Consider the following 14,275-nt stretch of genomic DNA (forward strand, 5'->3'; position numbering starts at 1 on the left):
GCAACCTGTTTTTAAAGGGTCATGCACAAATGCTTGCAATGCAAAGTCTGCGTGTCATCAAACTGTCATAATGTGCTGGCACCAGTGCTACCTGAATTCATACTATGAGTTGTCAATCACCAAATACATCAATGTCGGAGCTGGGCTCAGGCCCTGCAAGTCAAGCAGCAGTGTTTCAAATTCCTCAACAACATAAGTGAGTCATTTCCAGTTCAATTCTGGGGAATTGCTCCCTGAGTGGGCAGAGGCACACAAAATGGGAAGAATGTTGAAGGAATCCCCACTTGACACTTGACATACATTGTGTGAATCTGGAATTCATTTTATTGTCACCAAAATATTGCAATTTTTAGCTGGTTCCTTCGATGCTTTCTTTTATCTGTCTATCTTGCATTACATGTGATGTTACATTTCATCAAATCTGTCGAATTGCATCAGAAGGAACAAAAACTGCTTCAGAAAAAGCTGCAGGATTACTGTGCGGTTTATCAAAGTTGCTTTTCAGTTGTGTGATGGTGGTGCAGTGGTAAGCATAGTTGCCTTCCAAGCAGTTGACCGGGGTTCGATTCCCAGCCATCACATTTGTCAATTTCTACTTGAGGATGAAATGATCCTCTGGTTGAAAGCAGTTCTTACAGCAGCATCTCAAGGATTTTTGTTGAGCAACCTGTTTTTAAAGGGTCATGCACAAATGCTTGCAATGCAAAGTCTGCGTGTCATCAAACTGTCATAATGTGCTGGCACCAGTGCTACCTGAATTCATACTATGAGTTGTCAATCACCAAATACATCAATGTCGGAGCTGGGCTCAGGCCCTGCAAGTCAAGCAGCAGTGTTTCAAATTCCTCAACAACATAAGTGAGTCATTTCCAGTTCAATTCTGGGGAATTGCTCCCTGAGTGGGCAGAGGCACACAAAATGGGAAGAATGTTGAAGGAATCCCCACTTGACACTTGACATACATTGTGTGAATCTGGAATTCATTTTATTGTCACCAAAATATTGCAATTTTTAGCTGGTTCCTTCGATGCTTTCTTTTATCTGTCTATCTTGCATTACATGTGATGTTACATTTCATCAAATCTGTCGAATTGCATCAGAAGGAACAAAAACTGCTTCAGAAAAAGCTGCAGGATTACTGTGCGGTTTATCAAAGTTGCTTTTCAGTTGTGTGATGGTGGTGCAGTGGTAAGCATGGTTGCTTTTCAAGCAGTTGACCTGGGTTTGATTCCCAGCCATTACATTTGTCATTTTTAATTGAGGATGAAATGATCCTCTGGTTGAAAGCAGTTCTTATAGCAACATCTCAAGGATTTTGTTGAGCAACCTGTTTTCAAAGGGTCATGTACAAATTCTTGCAATGCAAAGTCCATGTGTCATCAATCTGTCATAATGTATGGGCGACAGTGCTACCCGAATTCGTAGTATGAGCTGTCAGTGTCCAAAGACATCAATGTCGGAGCTGGGCTCAGGTCCTGCAAGTCAAGCAGCAGTGTTCCAAATTCTTTAACAACATCAGTGAGTCATTTCCAGTTAAATTCTGGGGAATTGCTCCCTGAGAAGGCAGAGGCAGACAAGATGGGAAGAATGTTGAAGGAATCCCCAGCTGACACTTGACATACATTGTGTGAATCTGGAATTCATTTAATTGTGACCAAAATATTGCAATCTTTAGCTGGTTCCTTCGATGCTTTCTTTTATCTGTCTATCTTGCATTCCATGTGATGTTACATTTCATTAAATCTGTCGAATTGCATCAGAAGGAACAAAAACGGCTTCAGAAAAAGCTGCAGGATTACTGTGCGGTTTATCAAAGTTGCTTTTCAGTTGTGTGATGGTGGTGCAGTGGTAAGCATGGTTGCCTTCCAAGCAGTTGACCTGGGTTCGATTCCCAGCCATCACATTTGTCAATTTCTACTTGAGGTTGAAATGAACTTCTGATGCCTCTGGTTGCAAGCAGTTCTTACAGCAGCATCTCAAGGATTTTTGTTGAGCAACCTGTTTTTAAAGGGTCATGCACAAATGCTTGCAATGCAAAGTCTGCGTGTCATCAAACTGTCATAATGTGCTGGCACCAGTGCTACCTGAATTCATACTATGAGTTGTCAATCACCAAATACATCAATGTCGGAGCTGGGCTCAGGCCCTGCAAGTCAAGCAGCAGTGTTTCAAATTCCTCAACAACATAAGTGAGTCATTTCCAGTTCAATTCTGGGGAATTGCTCCCTGAGTGGGCAGAGGCACACAAAATGGGAAGAATGTTGAAGGAATCCCCACTTGACACTTGACATACATTGTGTGAATCTGGAATTCATTTTATTGTCACCAAAATATTGCAATTTTTAGCTGGTTCCTTCGATGCTTTCTTTTATCTGTCTATCTTGCATTACATGTGATGTTACATTTCATCAAATCTGTCGAATTGCATCAGAAGGAACAAAAACTGCTTCAGAAAAAGCTGCAGGATTACTGTGCGGTTTATCAAAGTTGCTTTTCAGTTGTGTGATGGTGGTGCAGTGGTAAGCATGGTTGCTTTTCAAGCAGTTGACCTGGGTTTGATTCCCAGCCATTACATTTGTCATTTTTAATTGAGGATGAAATGATCCTCTGGTTGAAAGCAGTTCTTATAGCAACATCTCAAGGATTTTGTTGAGCAACCTGTTTTCAAAGGGTCATGTACAAATTCTTGCAATGCAAAGTCCATGTGTCATCAATCTGTCATAATGTATGGGCGACAGTGCTACCCGAATTCGTAGTATGAGCTGTCAGTGTCCAAAGACATCAATGTCGGAGCTGGGCTCAGGTCCTGCAAGTCAAGCAGCAGTATTCCAAATTCTTTAACAACATCAGTGAGTCATTTCCAGTTAAATTCTGGGGAATTGCTCCCTGAGAAGGCAGAGGCAGACAAGATGGGAAGAATGTTGAAGGAATCCCCAGCTGACACTTGACATACATTGTGTGAATCTGGAATTCATTTAATTGTGACCAAAATATTGCAATCTTTAGCTGGTTCCTTCGATGCTTTCTTTTATCTGTCTATCTTGCATTCCATGTGATGTTACATTTCATTAAATCTGTCGAATTGCATCAGAAGGAACAAAAACGGCTTCAGAAAAAGCTGCAGGATTACTGTGCGGTTTATCAAAGTTGCTTTTCAGTTGTGTGATGGTGGTGCAGTGGTAAGCATGGTTGCCTTCCAAGCAGTTGACCTGGGTTCGATTCCCAGCCATCACATTTGTCAATTTCTACTTGAGGTTGAAATGAACTTCTGATGCCTCTGGTTGCAAGCAGTTCTTACAGCAGCATCTCAAGGATTTTTGTTGAGCAACCTGTTTTTAAAGGGTCATGCACAAATGCTTGCAATGCAAAGTCTGCGTGTCATCAAACTGTCATAATGTGCTGGCACCAGTGCTACCTGAATTCATACTATGAGTTGTCAATCACCAAATACATCAATGTCGGAGCTGGGCTCAGGCCCTGCAAGTCAAGCAGCAGTGTTTCAAATTCCTCAACAACATAAGTGAGTCATTTCCAGTTCAATTCTGGGGAATTGCTCCCTGAGTGGGCAGAGGCACACAAAATGGGAAGAATGTTGAAGGAATCCCCACTTGACACTTGACATACATTGTGTGAATCTGGAATTCATTTTATTGTCACCAAAATATTGCAATTTTTAGCTGGTTCCTTCGATGCTTTCTTTTATCTGTCTATCTTGCATTACATGTGATGTTACATTTCATCAAATCTGTCGAATTGCATCAGAAGGAACAAAAACTGCTTCAGAAAAAGCTGCAGGATTACTGTGCGGTTTATCAAAGTTGCTTTTCAGTTGTGTGATGGTGGTGCAGTGGTAAGCATGGTTGCCTTTCAAGCAGTTGACCTGGGTTTGATTCCCAGCCATTACATTTGTCATTTTTAATTGAGGATGAAATGATCCTCTGGTTGAAAGCAGTTCTTTTCGCAACATCTCAAGGATTTTGTTGAGCAACCTGTTTTCAAAGGGTCATGTACAAATTCTTGCAATGCAAAGTCCATGTGTCATCAATCTGTCATAATGTATGGGCGACAGTGCTACCCGAATTCGTAGTATGAGCTGTCAGTGTCCAAAGACATCAATGTCGGAGCTGGGCTCAGGTCCTGCAAGTCAAGCAGCAGTGTTCCAAATTCTTTAACAACATCAGTGAGTCATTTCCAGTTAAATTCTGGGGAATTGCTCCCTGAGAGGGCAGAGGCAGACAAGATGGGAAGAATGTTGAAGGAATCCCCAGCTGATACTTGACATACATTGTGTGAATCTGGAATTCATTTAATTGTGACCAAAATATTGCAATCTTTAGCTGGTTCCTTCGATGCTTTCTTTTATCTGTCTATCTTGCATTCCATGTGATGTTACATTTCATTAAATCTGTCGAATTGCATCAGAAGGAACAAAAACGGCTTCAGAAAAAGCTGCAGGATTACTGTGCGGTTTATCAAAGTTGCTTTTCAGTTGTGTGATGGTGGTGCAGTGGTAAGCATGGTTGCCTTCCAAGCAGTTGACCTGGGTTCGATTCCCAGCCATCACATTTGTCAATTTCTACTTGAGGTTGAAATGAACTTCTGATGCCTCTGGTTGCAAGCAGTTCTTACAGCAGCATCTCAAGGATTTTTGTTGAGCAACCTGTTTTTAAAGGGTCATGCACAAATGCTTGCAATGCAAAGTCTGCGTGTCATCAAACTGTCATAATGTGCTGGCACCAGTGCTACCTGAATTCATACTGTGAGTTGTCAATCACCAAATACATCAATGTCGGAGCTGGGCTCAGGCCCTGCAAGTCAAGCAGCAGTGTTTCAAATTCCTCAACAACATAAGTGAGTCATTTCCAGTTCAATTCTGGGGAATTGCTCCCTGAGTGGGCAGAGGCACACAAAATGGGAAGAATGTTGAAGGAATCCCCACTTGACACTTGACATACATTGTGTGAATCTGGAATTCATTTTATTGTCACCAAAATATTGCAATTTTTAGCTGGTTCCTTCGATGCTTTCTTTTATCTGTCTATCTTGCATTACATGTGATGTTACATTTCATCAAATCTGTCGAATTGCATCAGAAGGAACAAAAACTGCTTCAGAAAAAGCTGCAGGATTACTGTGCGGTTTATCAAAGTTGCTTTTCAGTTGTGTGATGGTGGTGCAGTGGTAAGCATGGTTGCCTTTCAAGCAGTTGACCTGGGTTTGATTCCCAGCCATTACATTTGTCATTTTTAATTGAGGATGAAATGATCCTCTGGTTGAAAGCAGTTCTTTTCGCAACATCTCAAGGATTTTGTTGAGCAACCTGTTTTCAAAGGGTCATGTACAAATTCTTGCAATGCAAAGTCCATGTGTCATCAATCTGTCATAATGTATGGGCGACAGTGCTACCCGAATTCGTAGTATGAGCTGTCAGTGTCCAAAGACATCAATGTCGGAGCTGGGCTCAGGTCCTGCAAGTCAAGCAGCAGTGTTCCAAATTCTTTAACAACATCAGTGAGTCATTTCCAGTTAAATTCTGGGGAATTGCTCCCTGAGAGGGCAGAGGCAGACAAGATGGGAAGAATGTTGAAGGAATCCCCAGCTGACACTTGACATACATTGTGTGAATCTGGAATTCATTTAATTGTGACCAAAATATTGCAATCTTTAGCTGGTTCCTTCGATGCTTTCTTTTATCTGTCTATCTTGCATTCCATGTGATGTTACATTTCATTAAATCTGTCGAATTGCATCAGAAGGAACAAAAACGGCTTCAGAAAAAGCTGCAGGATTACTGTGCGGTTTATCAAAGTTGCTTTTCAGTTGTGTGATGGTGGTGCAGTGGTAAGCATGGTTGCCTTCCAAGCAGTTGACCTGGGTTCGATTCCCAGCCATCACATTTGTCAATTTCTACTTGAGGTTGAAATGAACTTCTGATGCCTCTGGTTGCAAGCAGTTCTTACAGCAGCATCTCAAGGATTTTTGTTGAGCAACCTGTTTTTAAAGGGTCATGCACAAATGCTTGCAATGCAAAGTCTGCGTGTCATCAAACTGTCATAATGTGCTGGCACCAGTGCTACCTGAATTCATACTATGAGTTGTCAATCACCAAATACATCAATGTCGGAGCTGGGCTCAGGCCCTGCAAGTCAAGCAGCAGTGTTTCAAATTCCTCAACAACATAAGTGAGTCATTTCCAGTTCAATTCTGGGGAATTGCTCCCTGAGTGGGCAGAGGCACACAAAATGGGAAGAATGTTGAAGGAATCCCCACTTGACATTTGACATACATTGTGTGAATCTGGAATTCATTTTATTGTCACCAAAATATTGCAATTTTTAGCTGGTTCCTTCGATGCTTTCTTTTATCTGTCTATCTTGCATTACATGTGATGTTACATTTCATCAAATCTGTCGAATTGCATCAGAAGGAACAAAAACTGCTTCAGAAAAAGCTGCAGGATTACTGTGCGGTTTATCAAAGTTGCTTTTCAGTTGTGTGATGGTGGTGCAGTGGTAAGCATGGTTGCCTTTCAAGCAGTTGACCTGGGTTTGATTCCCAGCCATTGCATTTGTCATTTTTAATTGAGGATGAAATGATCCTCTGGTTGAAAGCAGTTCTTTTAGCAACATCTCAAGGATTTTGTTGAGCAACCTGTTTTCAAAGGGTCATGTACAAATTCTTGCAATGCAAAGTCCATGTGTCATCAATCTGTCATAATGTATGGGCGACAGTGCTACCCGAATTCGTAGTATGAGCTGTCAGTGTCCAAAGACATCAATGTCGGAGCTGGGCTCAGGTCCTGCAAGTCAAGCAGCAGTGTTCCAAATTCTTTAACAACATCAGTGAGTCATTTCCAGTTAAATTCTGGGGAATTGCTCCCTGAGAGGGCAGAGGCAGACAAGATGGGAAGAATGTTGAAGGAATCCCCAGCTGACACTTGACATACATTGTGTGAATCTGGAATTCATTTAATTGTGACCAAAATATTGCAATCTTTAGCTGGTTCCTTCGATGCTTTCTTTTATCTGTCTATCTTGCATTCCATGTGATGTTACATTTCATTAAATCTGTCGAATTGCATCAGAAGGAACAAAAACGGCTTCAGAAAAAGCTGCAGGATTACTGTGCGGTTTATCAAAGTTGCTTTTCAGTTGTGTGATGGTGGTGCAGTGGTAAGCATGGTTGCCTTCCAAGCAGTTGACCTGGGTTCGATTCCCAGCCATCACATTTGTCAATTTCTACTTGAGGTTGAAATGAACTTCTGATGCCTCTGGTTGCAAGCAGTTCTTACAGCAGCATCTCAAGGATTTTTGTTGAGCAACCTGTTTTTAAAGGGTCATGCACAAATGCTTGCAATGCAAAGTCTGCGTGTCATCAAACTGTCATAATGTGCTGGCACCAGTGCTACCTGAATTCATACTATGAGTTGTCAATCACCAAATACATCAATGTCGGAGCTGGGCTCAGGCCCTGCAAGTCAAGCAGCAGTGTTTCAAATTCCTCAACAACATAAGTGAGTCATTTCCAGTTCAATTCTGGGGAATTGCTCCCTGAGTGGGCAGAGGCACACAAAATGGGAAGAATGTTGAAGGAATCCCCACTTGACACTTGACATACATTGTGTGAATCTGGAATTCATTTTATTGTCACCAAAATATTGCAATTTTTAGCTGGTTCCTTCGATGCTTTCTTTTATCTGTCTATCTTGCATTACATGTGATGTTACATTTCATCAAATCTGTCGAATTGCATCAGAAGGAACAAAAACTGCTTCAGAAAAAGCTGCAGGATTACTGTGCGGTTTATCAAAGTTGCTTTTCAGTTGTGTGATGGTGGTGCAGTGGTAAGCATGGTTGCCTTTCAAGCAGTTGACCTGGGTTTGATTCCCAGCCATTACATTTGTCATTTTTAATTGAGGATGAAATGATCCTCTGGTTGAAAGCAGTTCTTTTCGCAACATCTCAAGGATTTTGTTGAGCAACCTGTTTTCAAAGGGTCATGTACAAATTCTTGCAATGCAAAGTCCATGTGTCATCAATCTGTCATAATGTATGGGCGACAGTGCTACCCGAATTCGTAGTATGAGCTGTCAGTGTCCAAAGACATCAATGTCGGAGCTGGGCTCAGGTCCTGCAAGTCAAGCAGCAGTGTTCCAAATTCTTTAACAACATCAGTGAGTCATTTCCAGTTAAATTCTGGGGAATTGCTCCCTGAGAGGGCAGAGGCAGACAAGATGGGAAGAATGTTGAAGGAATCCCCAGCTGACACTTGACATACATTGTGTGAATCTGGAATTCATTTAATTGTGACCAAAATATTGCAATCTTTAGCTGGTTCCTTCGATGCTTTCTTTTATCTGTCTATCTTGCATTCCATGTGATGTTACATTTCATTAAATCTGTCGAATTGCATCAGAAGGAACAAAAACGGCTTCAGAAAAAGCTGCAGGATTACTGTGCGGTTTATCAAAGTTGCTTTTCAGTTGTGTGATGGTGGTGCAGTGGTAAGCATGGTTGCCTTCCAAGCAGTTGACCTGGGTTCGATTCCCAGCCATCACCTTTGTCAATTTCTACTTGAGGTTGAAATGAACTTCTGATGCCTCTGGTTGCAAGCAGTTCTTACAGCAGCATCTCAAGGATTTTTGTTGAGCAACCTGTTTTTAAAGGGTCATGCACAAATGCTTGCAATGCAAAGTCTGCGTGTCATCAAACTGTCATAATGTGCTGGCACCAGTGCTACCTGAATTCATACTGTGAGTTGTCAATCACCAAATACATCAATGTCGGAGCTGGGCTCAGGCCCTGCAAGTCAAGCAGCAGTGTTTCAAATTCCTCAACAACAGAAGTGAGTCATTTCCAGTTCAATTCTGGGGAATTGCTCCCTGAGTGGGCAGAGGCACACAAAATGGGAAGAATGTTGAAGGAATCCCCACTTGACACTTGACATACATTGTGTGAATCTGGAATTCATTTTATTGTCACCAAAATATTGCAATTTTTAGCTGGTTCCTTCGATGCTTTCTTTTATCTGTCTATCTTGCATTACATGTGATGTTACATTTCATCAAATCTGTCGAATTGCATCAGAAGGAACAAAAACTGCTTCAGAAAAAGCTGCAGGATTACTGTGCGGTTTATCAAAGTTGCTTTTCAGTTGTGTGATGGTGGTGCAGTGGTAAGCATGGTTGCCTTTCAAGCAGTTGACCTGGGTTTGATTCCCAGCCATTACATTTGTCATTTTTAATTGAGGATGAAATGATCCTCTGGTTGAAAGCAGTTCTTATAGCAACATCTCAAGGATTTTGTTGAGCAACCTGTTTTCAAAGGGTCATGTACAAATTCTTGCAATGCAAAGTCCATGTGTCATCAATCTGTCATAATGTATGGGCGACAGTGGTACCCGAATTCGTAGTATGAGCTGTCAGTGTCCAAAGACATCAATGTCGGAGCTGGGCTCAGGTCCTGCAAGTCAAGCAGCAGTGTTCCAAATTCTTTAACAACATCAGTGAGTCATTTCCAGTTAAATTCTGGGGAATTGCTCCCTGAGAGGGCAGAGGCAGACAAGATGGGAAGAATGTTGAAGGAATCCCCAGCTGACACTTGACATACATTGTGTGAATCTGGAATTCATTTAATTGTGACCAAAATATTGCAATCTTTAGCTGGTTCCTTCGATGCTTTCTTTTATCTGTCTATCTTGCATTCCATGTGATGTTACATTTCATTAAATCTGTCGAATTGCATCAGAAGGAACAAAAACGGCTTCAGAAAAAGCTGCAGGATTACTGTGCGGTTTATCAAAGTTGCTTTTCAGTTGTGTGATGGTGGTGCAGTGGTAAGCATGGTTGCCTTCCAAGCAGTTGACCTGGGTTCGATTCCCAGCCATCACATTTGTCAATTTCTACTTGAGGTTGAAATGAACTTCTGATGCCTCTGGTTGCAAGCAGTTCTTACAGCAGCATCTCAAGGATTTTTGTTGAGCAACCTGTTTTTAAAGGGTCATGCACAAATGCTTGCAATGCAAAGTCTGCGTGTCATCAAACTGTCATAATGTGCTGGCACCAGTGCTACCTGAATTCATACTATGAGTTGTCAATCACCAAATACATCAATGTCGGAGCTGGGCTCAGGCCCTGCAAGTCAAGCAGCAGTGTTTCAAATTCCTCAACAACATAAGTGAGTCATTTCCAGTTCAATTCTGGGGAATTGCTCCCTGAGTGGGCAGAGGCACACAAAATGGGAAGAATGTTGAAGGAATCCCCACTTGACACTTGACATACATTGTGTGAATCTGGAATTCATTTTATTGTCACCAAAATATTGCAATTTTTAGCTGGTTCCTTCGATGCTTTCTTTTATCTGTCTATCTTGCATTACATGTGATGTTACATTTCATCAAATCTGTCGAATTGCATCAGAAGGAACAAAAACTGCTTCAGAAAAAGCTGCAGGATTACTGTGCGGTTTATCAAAGTTGCTTTTCAGTTGTGTGATGGTGGTGCAGTGGTAAGCATGGTTGCCTTTCAAGCAGTTGACCTGGGTTTGATTCCCAGCCATTACATTTGTCATTTTTAATTGAGGATGAAATGATCCTCTGGTTGAAAGCAGTTCTTTTCGCAACATCTCAAGGATTTTGTTGAGCAACCTGTTTTCAAAGGGTCATGTACAAATTCTTGCAATGCAAAGTCCATGTGTCATCAATCTGTCATAATGTATGGGCGACAGTGGTACCCGAATTCGTAGTATGAGCTGTCAGTGTCCAAAGACATCAATGTCGGAGCTGGGCTCAGGTCCTGCAAGTCAAGCAGCAGTGTTCCAAATTCTTTAACAACATCAGTGAGTCATTTCCAGTTAAATTCTGGGGAATTGCTCCCTGAGAGGGCAGAGGCAGACAAGATGGGAAGAATGTTGAAGGAATCCCCAGCTGACACTTGACATACATTGTGTGAATCTGGAATTCATTTAATTGTGACCAAAATATTGCAATCTTTAGCTGGTTCCTTCGATGCTTTCTTTTATCTGTCTATCTTGCATTCCATGTGATGTTACATTTCATTAAATCTGTCGAATTGCATCAGAAGGAACAAAAACGGCTTCAGAAAAAGCTGAAGGATTACTGTGCGGTTTATCAAAGTTGCTTTTCAGTTGTGTGATGGTGGTGCAGTGGTAAGCATGGTTGCCTTCCAAGCAGTTGACCTGGGTTCGATTCCCAGCCATCACATTTGTCAATTTCTACTTGAGGTTGAAATGAACTTCTGATGCCTCTGGTTGCAAGCAGTTCTTACAGCAGCATCTCAAGGATTTTTGTTGAGCAACCTGTTTTTAAAGGGTCATGCACAAATGCTTGCAATGCAAAGTCTGCGTGTCATCAAACTGTCATAATGTGCTGGCACCAGTGCTACCTGAATTCATACTAGGAGTTGTCAATCACCAAATACATCAATGTCGGAGCTGGGCTCAGGCCCTGCAAGTCAAGCAGCAGTGTTTCAAATTCCTCAACAACATAAGTGAGTCATTTCCAGTTCAATTCTGGGGAATTGCTCCCTGAGTGGGCAGAGGCACACAAAATGGGAAGAATGTTGAAGGAATCCCCACTTGACACTTGACATACATTGTGTGAATCTGGAATTCATTTTATTGTCACCAAAATATTGCAATTTTTAGCTGGTTCCTTCGATGCTTTCTTTTATCTGTCTATCTTGCATTACATGTGATGTTACATTTCATCAAATCTGTCGAATTGCATCAGAAGGAACAAAAACTGCTTCAGAAAAAGCTGCAGGATTACTGTGCGGTTTATCAAAGTTGCTTTTCAGTTGTGTGATGGTGGTGCAGTGGTAAGCATGGTTGCCTTTCAAGCAGTTGACCTGGGTTTGATTCCCAGCCATTACATTTGTCATTTTTAATTGAGGATGAAATGATCCTCTGGTTGAAAGCAGTTCTTTTCGCAACATCTCAAGGATTTTGTTGAGCAACCTGTTTTCAAAGGGTCATGTACAAATTCTTGCAATGCAAAGTCCATGTGTCATCAATCTGTCATAATGTATGGGCGACAGTGCTACCCGAATTCGTAGTATGAGCTGTCAGTGTCCAAAGACATCAATGTCGGAGCTGGGCTCAGGTCCTGCAAGTCAAGCAGCAGTGTTCCAAATTCTTTAACAACATCAGTGAGTCATTTCCAGTTAAATTCTGGGGAATTGCTCCCTGAGAGGGCAGAGGCAGACAAGATGGGAAGAATGTTGAAGGAATCCCCAGCTGACACTTGACATACATTGTGTGAATCTGGAATTCATTTAATTGTGACCAAAATATTGCAATCTTTAGCTGGTTCCTTCGATGCTTTCTTTTATCTGTCTATCTTGCATTCCATGTGATGTTACATTTCATTAAATCTGTCGAATTGCATCAGAAGGAACAAAAACGGCTTCAGAAAAAGCTGCAGGATTACTGTGCGGTTTATCAAAGTTGCTTTTCAGTTGTGTGATGGTGGTGCAGTGGTAAGCATGGTTGCCTTCCAAGCAGTTGACCTGGGTTTGATTCCCAGCCATCACATTTGTCAATTTCTACTTGAGGTTGAAATGAACTTCTGATGCCTCTGGTTGCAAGCAGTTCTTACAGCAGCATCTCAAGGATTTTTGTTGAGCAACCTGTTTTTAAAGGGTCATGCACAAATGCTTGCAATGCAAAGTCTGCGTGTCATCAAACTGTCATAATGTGCTGGCACCAGTGCTACCTGAATTCATACTGTGAGTTGTCAATCACCAAATACATCAATGTCGGAGCTGGGCTCAGGCCCTGCAAGTCAAGCAGCAGTGTTTCAAATTCCTCAACAACAGAAGTGAGTCATTTCCAGTTCAATTCTGGGGAATTGCTCCCTGAGTGGGCAGAGGCACACAAAATGGGAAGAATGTTGAAGGAATCCCCACTTGACACTTGACATACATTGTGTGAATCTGGAATTCATTTTATTGTCACCAAAATATTGCAATTTTTAGCTGGTTCCTTCGATGCTTTCTTTTATCTGTCTATCTTGCATTACATGTGATGTTACATTTCATCAAATCTGTCGAATTGCATCAGAAGGAACAAAAACTGCTTCAGAAAAAGCTGCAGGATTACTGTGCGGTTTATCAAAGTTGCTTTTCAGTTGTGTGATGGTGGTGCAGTGGTAAGCATGGTTGCCTTTCAAGCAGTTGACCTGGGTTTGATTCCCAGCCATTACATTTGTCATTTTTAATTGAGGATGAAATGATCCTCTGGTTGAAAGCAGTTCTTTTCGCAACATCTCAAGGATTTTGTTGAGCAACCTGTTTTCAAAGGGTCATGTACAAATTCTTGCAATGCAAAGTCCATGTGTCATCAATCTGTCATAATGTATGGGCGACAGTGCTACCCGAATTCGTAGTATGAGCTGTCAGTGTCCAAAGACATCAATGTCGGAGCTGGGCTCAGGTCCTGCAAGTCAAGCAGCAGTGTTCCAAATTCTTTAACAACATCAGTGAGTCATTTCCAGTTAAATTCTGGGGAATTGCTCCCTGAGAGGGCAGAGGCAGACAAGATGGGAAGAATGTTGAAGGAATCCCCAGCTGACACTTGACATACATTGTGTGAATCTGGAATTCATTTAATTGTGACCAAAATATTGCAATCTTTAGCTGGTTCCTTCGATGCTTTCTTTTATCTGTCTATCTTGCATTCCATGTGATGTTACATTTCATTAAATCTGTCGAATTGCATCAGAAGGAACAAAAACGGCTTCAGAAAAAGCTGCAGGATTACTGTGCGGTTTATCAAAGTTGCTTTTCAGTTGTGTGATGGTGGTGCAGTGGTAAGCATGGTTGCCTTCCAAGCAGTTGACCTGGGTTCGATTCCCAGCCATCACATTTGTCAATTTCTACTTGAGGTTGAAATGAACTTCTGATGCCTCTGGTTGCAAGCAGTTCTTACAGCAGCATCTCAAGGATTTTTGTTGAGCAACCTGTTTTTAAAGGGTCATGCACAAATGCTTGCAATGCAAAGTCTGCGTGTCATCAAACTGTCATAATGTGCTGGCACCAGTGCTACCTGAATTCATACTATGAGTTGTCAATCACCAAATACATCAATGTCGGAGCTGGGCTCAGGCCCTGCAAGTCAAGCAGCAGTGTTTCAAATTCCTCAACAACATAAGTGAGTCATTTCCAGTTCAATTCTGGGGAATTGCTCCCTGAGTGGGCAGAGGCACACAAAATGGGAAGAATGTTGAAGGAATCCCCACTTGACACTTGACATACATT

At 41.7% G+C, this 14,275-nt stretch overlaps 20 non-coding genes across 20 annotated transcripts; all 20 read left to right on the forward strand.

Annotated features, from left to right (window-relative positions):
• Nucleotides 1-1,171: 1,171 nt before the first annotated feature.
• On the forward strand, nucleotides 1,172-1,243 carry trnae-uuc (transfer RNA glutamic acid (anticodon UUC)). Its single transcript has one exon. It is a non-coding gene; the product is annotated as a tRNA-Glu (tRNA).
• Nucleotides 1,244-1,831: 588 nt separating this feature from the next.
• Nucleotides 1,832-1,903, forward strand: trnag-ucc (transfer RNA glycine (anticodon UCC)). Its single transcript has one exon. It is a non-coding gene; the product is annotated as a tRNA-Gly (tRNA).
• Nucleotides 1,904-2,502: 599 nt separating this feature from the next.
• On the forward strand, nucleotides 2,503-2,574 carry trnae-uuc (transfer RNA glutamic acid (anticodon UUC)). Its single transcript has one exon. It is a non-coding gene; the product is annotated as a tRNA-Glu (tRNA).
• Nucleotides 2,575-3,162: 588 nt separating this feature from the next.
• On the forward strand, nucleotides 3,163-3,234 carry trnag-ucc (transfer RNA glycine (anticodon UCC)). The gene has a single exon. It is a non-coding gene; the product is annotated as a tRNA-Gly (tRNA).
• A 599-nt stretch (nucleotides 3,235-3,833) lies between these two features.
• Nucleotides 3,834-3,905, forward strand: trnae-uuc (transfer RNA glutamic acid (anticodon UUC)). Its single transcript has one exon. It is a non-coding gene; the product is annotated as a tRNA-Glu (tRNA).
• Nucleotides 3,906-4,493: 588 nt separating this feature from the next.
• trnag-ucc (transfer RNA glycine (anticodon UCC)) lies at nucleotides 4,494-4,565 on the forward strand. The gene has a single exon. It is a non-coding gene; the product is annotated as a tRNA-Gly (tRNA).
• A 599-nt stretch (nucleotides 4,566-5,164) lies between these two features.
• Nucleotides 5,165-5,236, forward strand: trnae-uuc (transfer RNA glutamic acid (anticodon UUC)). The gene has a single exon. It is a non-coding gene; the product is annotated as a tRNA-Glu (tRNA).
• A 588-nt stretch (nucleotides 5,237-5,824) lies between these two features.
• Nucleotides 5,825-5,896, forward strand: trnag-ucc (transfer RNA glycine (anticodon UCC)). The gene has a single exon. It is a non-coding gene; the product is annotated as a tRNA-Gly (tRNA).
• A 599-nt stretch (nucleotides 5,897-6,495) lies between these two features.
• On the forward strand, nucleotides 6,496-6,567 carry trnae-uuc (transfer RNA glutamic acid (anticodon UUC)). Its single transcript has one exon. It is a non-coding gene; the product is annotated as a tRNA-Glu (tRNA).
• Nucleotides 6,568-7,155: 588 nt separating this feature from the next.
• On the forward strand, nucleotides 7,156-7,227 carry trnag-ucc (transfer RNA glycine (anticodon UCC)). Its single transcript has one exon. It is a non-coding gene; the product is annotated as a tRNA-Gly (tRNA).
• Nucleotides 7,228-7,826: 599 nt separating this feature from the next.
• On the forward strand, nucleotides 7,827-7,898 carry trnae-uuc (transfer RNA glutamic acid (anticodon UUC)). The gene has a single exon. It is a non-coding gene; the product is annotated as a tRNA-Glu (tRNA).
• Nucleotides 7,899-8,486: 588 nt separating this feature from the next.
• trnag-ucc (transfer RNA glycine (anticodon UCC)) lies at nucleotides 8,487-8,558 on the forward strand. The gene has a single exon. It is a non-coding gene; the product is annotated as a tRNA-Gly (tRNA).
• A 599-nt stretch (nucleotides 8,559-9,157) lies between these two features.
• On the forward strand, nucleotides 9,158-9,229 carry trnae-uuc (transfer RNA glutamic acid (anticodon UUC)). Its single transcript has one exon. It is a non-coding gene; the product is annotated as a tRNA-Glu (tRNA).
• A 588-nt stretch (nucleotides 9,230-9,817) lies between these two features.
• Nucleotides 9,818-9,889, forward strand: trnag-ucc (transfer RNA glycine (anticodon UCC)). Its single transcript has one exon. It is a non-coding gene; the product is annotated as a tRNA-Gly (tRNA).
• Nucleotides 9,890-10,488: 599 nt separating this feature from the next.
• trnae-uuc (transfer RNA glutamic acid (anticodon UUC)) lies at nucleotides 10,489-10,560 on the forward strand. The gene has a single exon. It is a non-coding gene; the product is annotated as a tRNA-Glu (tRNA).
• Nucleotides 10,561-11,148: 588 nt separating this feature from the next.
• trnag-ucc (transfer RNA glycine (anticodon UCC)) lies at nucleotides 11,149-11,220 on the forward strand. Its single transcript has one exon. It is a non-coding gene; the product is annotated as a tRNA-Gly (tRNA).
• A 599-nt stretch (nucleotides 11,221-11,819) lies between these two features.
• trnae-uuc (transfer RNA glutamic acid (anticodon UUC)) lies at nucleotides 11,820-11,891 on the forward strand. Its single transcript has one exon. It is a non-coding gene; the product is annotated as a tRNA-Glu (tRNA).
• A 588-nt stretch (nucleotides 11,892-12,479) lies between these two features.
• trnag-ucc (transfer RNA glycine (anticodon UCC)) lies at nucleotides 12,480-12,551 on the forward strand. Its single transcript has one exon. It is a non-coding gene; the product is annotated as a tRNA-Gly (tRNA).
• Nucleotides 12,552-13,150: 599 nt separating this feature from the next.
• trnae-uuc (transfer RNA glutamic acid (anticodon UUC)) lies at nucleotides 13,151-13,222 on the forward strand. The gene has a single exon. It is a non-coding gene; the product is annotated as a tRNA-Glu (tRNA).
• Nucleotides 13,223-13,810: 588 nt separating this feature from the next.
• Nucleotides 13,811-13,882, forward strand: trnag-ucc (transfer RNA glycine (anticodon UCC)). The gene has a single exon. It is a non-coding gene; the product is annotated as a tRNA-Gly (tRNA).
• The last annotated feature ends 393 nt before the right edge of the window (nucleotides 13,883-14,275 follow it).

This window comes from Pristiophorus japonicus, chromosome 19, assembly GCF_044704955.1.
Source record: "Pristiophorus japonicus isolate sPriJap1 chromosome 19, sPriJap1.hap1, whole genome shotgun sequence".
In the NCBI taxonomy this organism is placed as follows: domain Eukaryota; kingdom Metazoa; phylum Chordata; class Chondrichthyes; family Pristiophoridae; genus Pristiophorus; species Pristiophorus japonicus.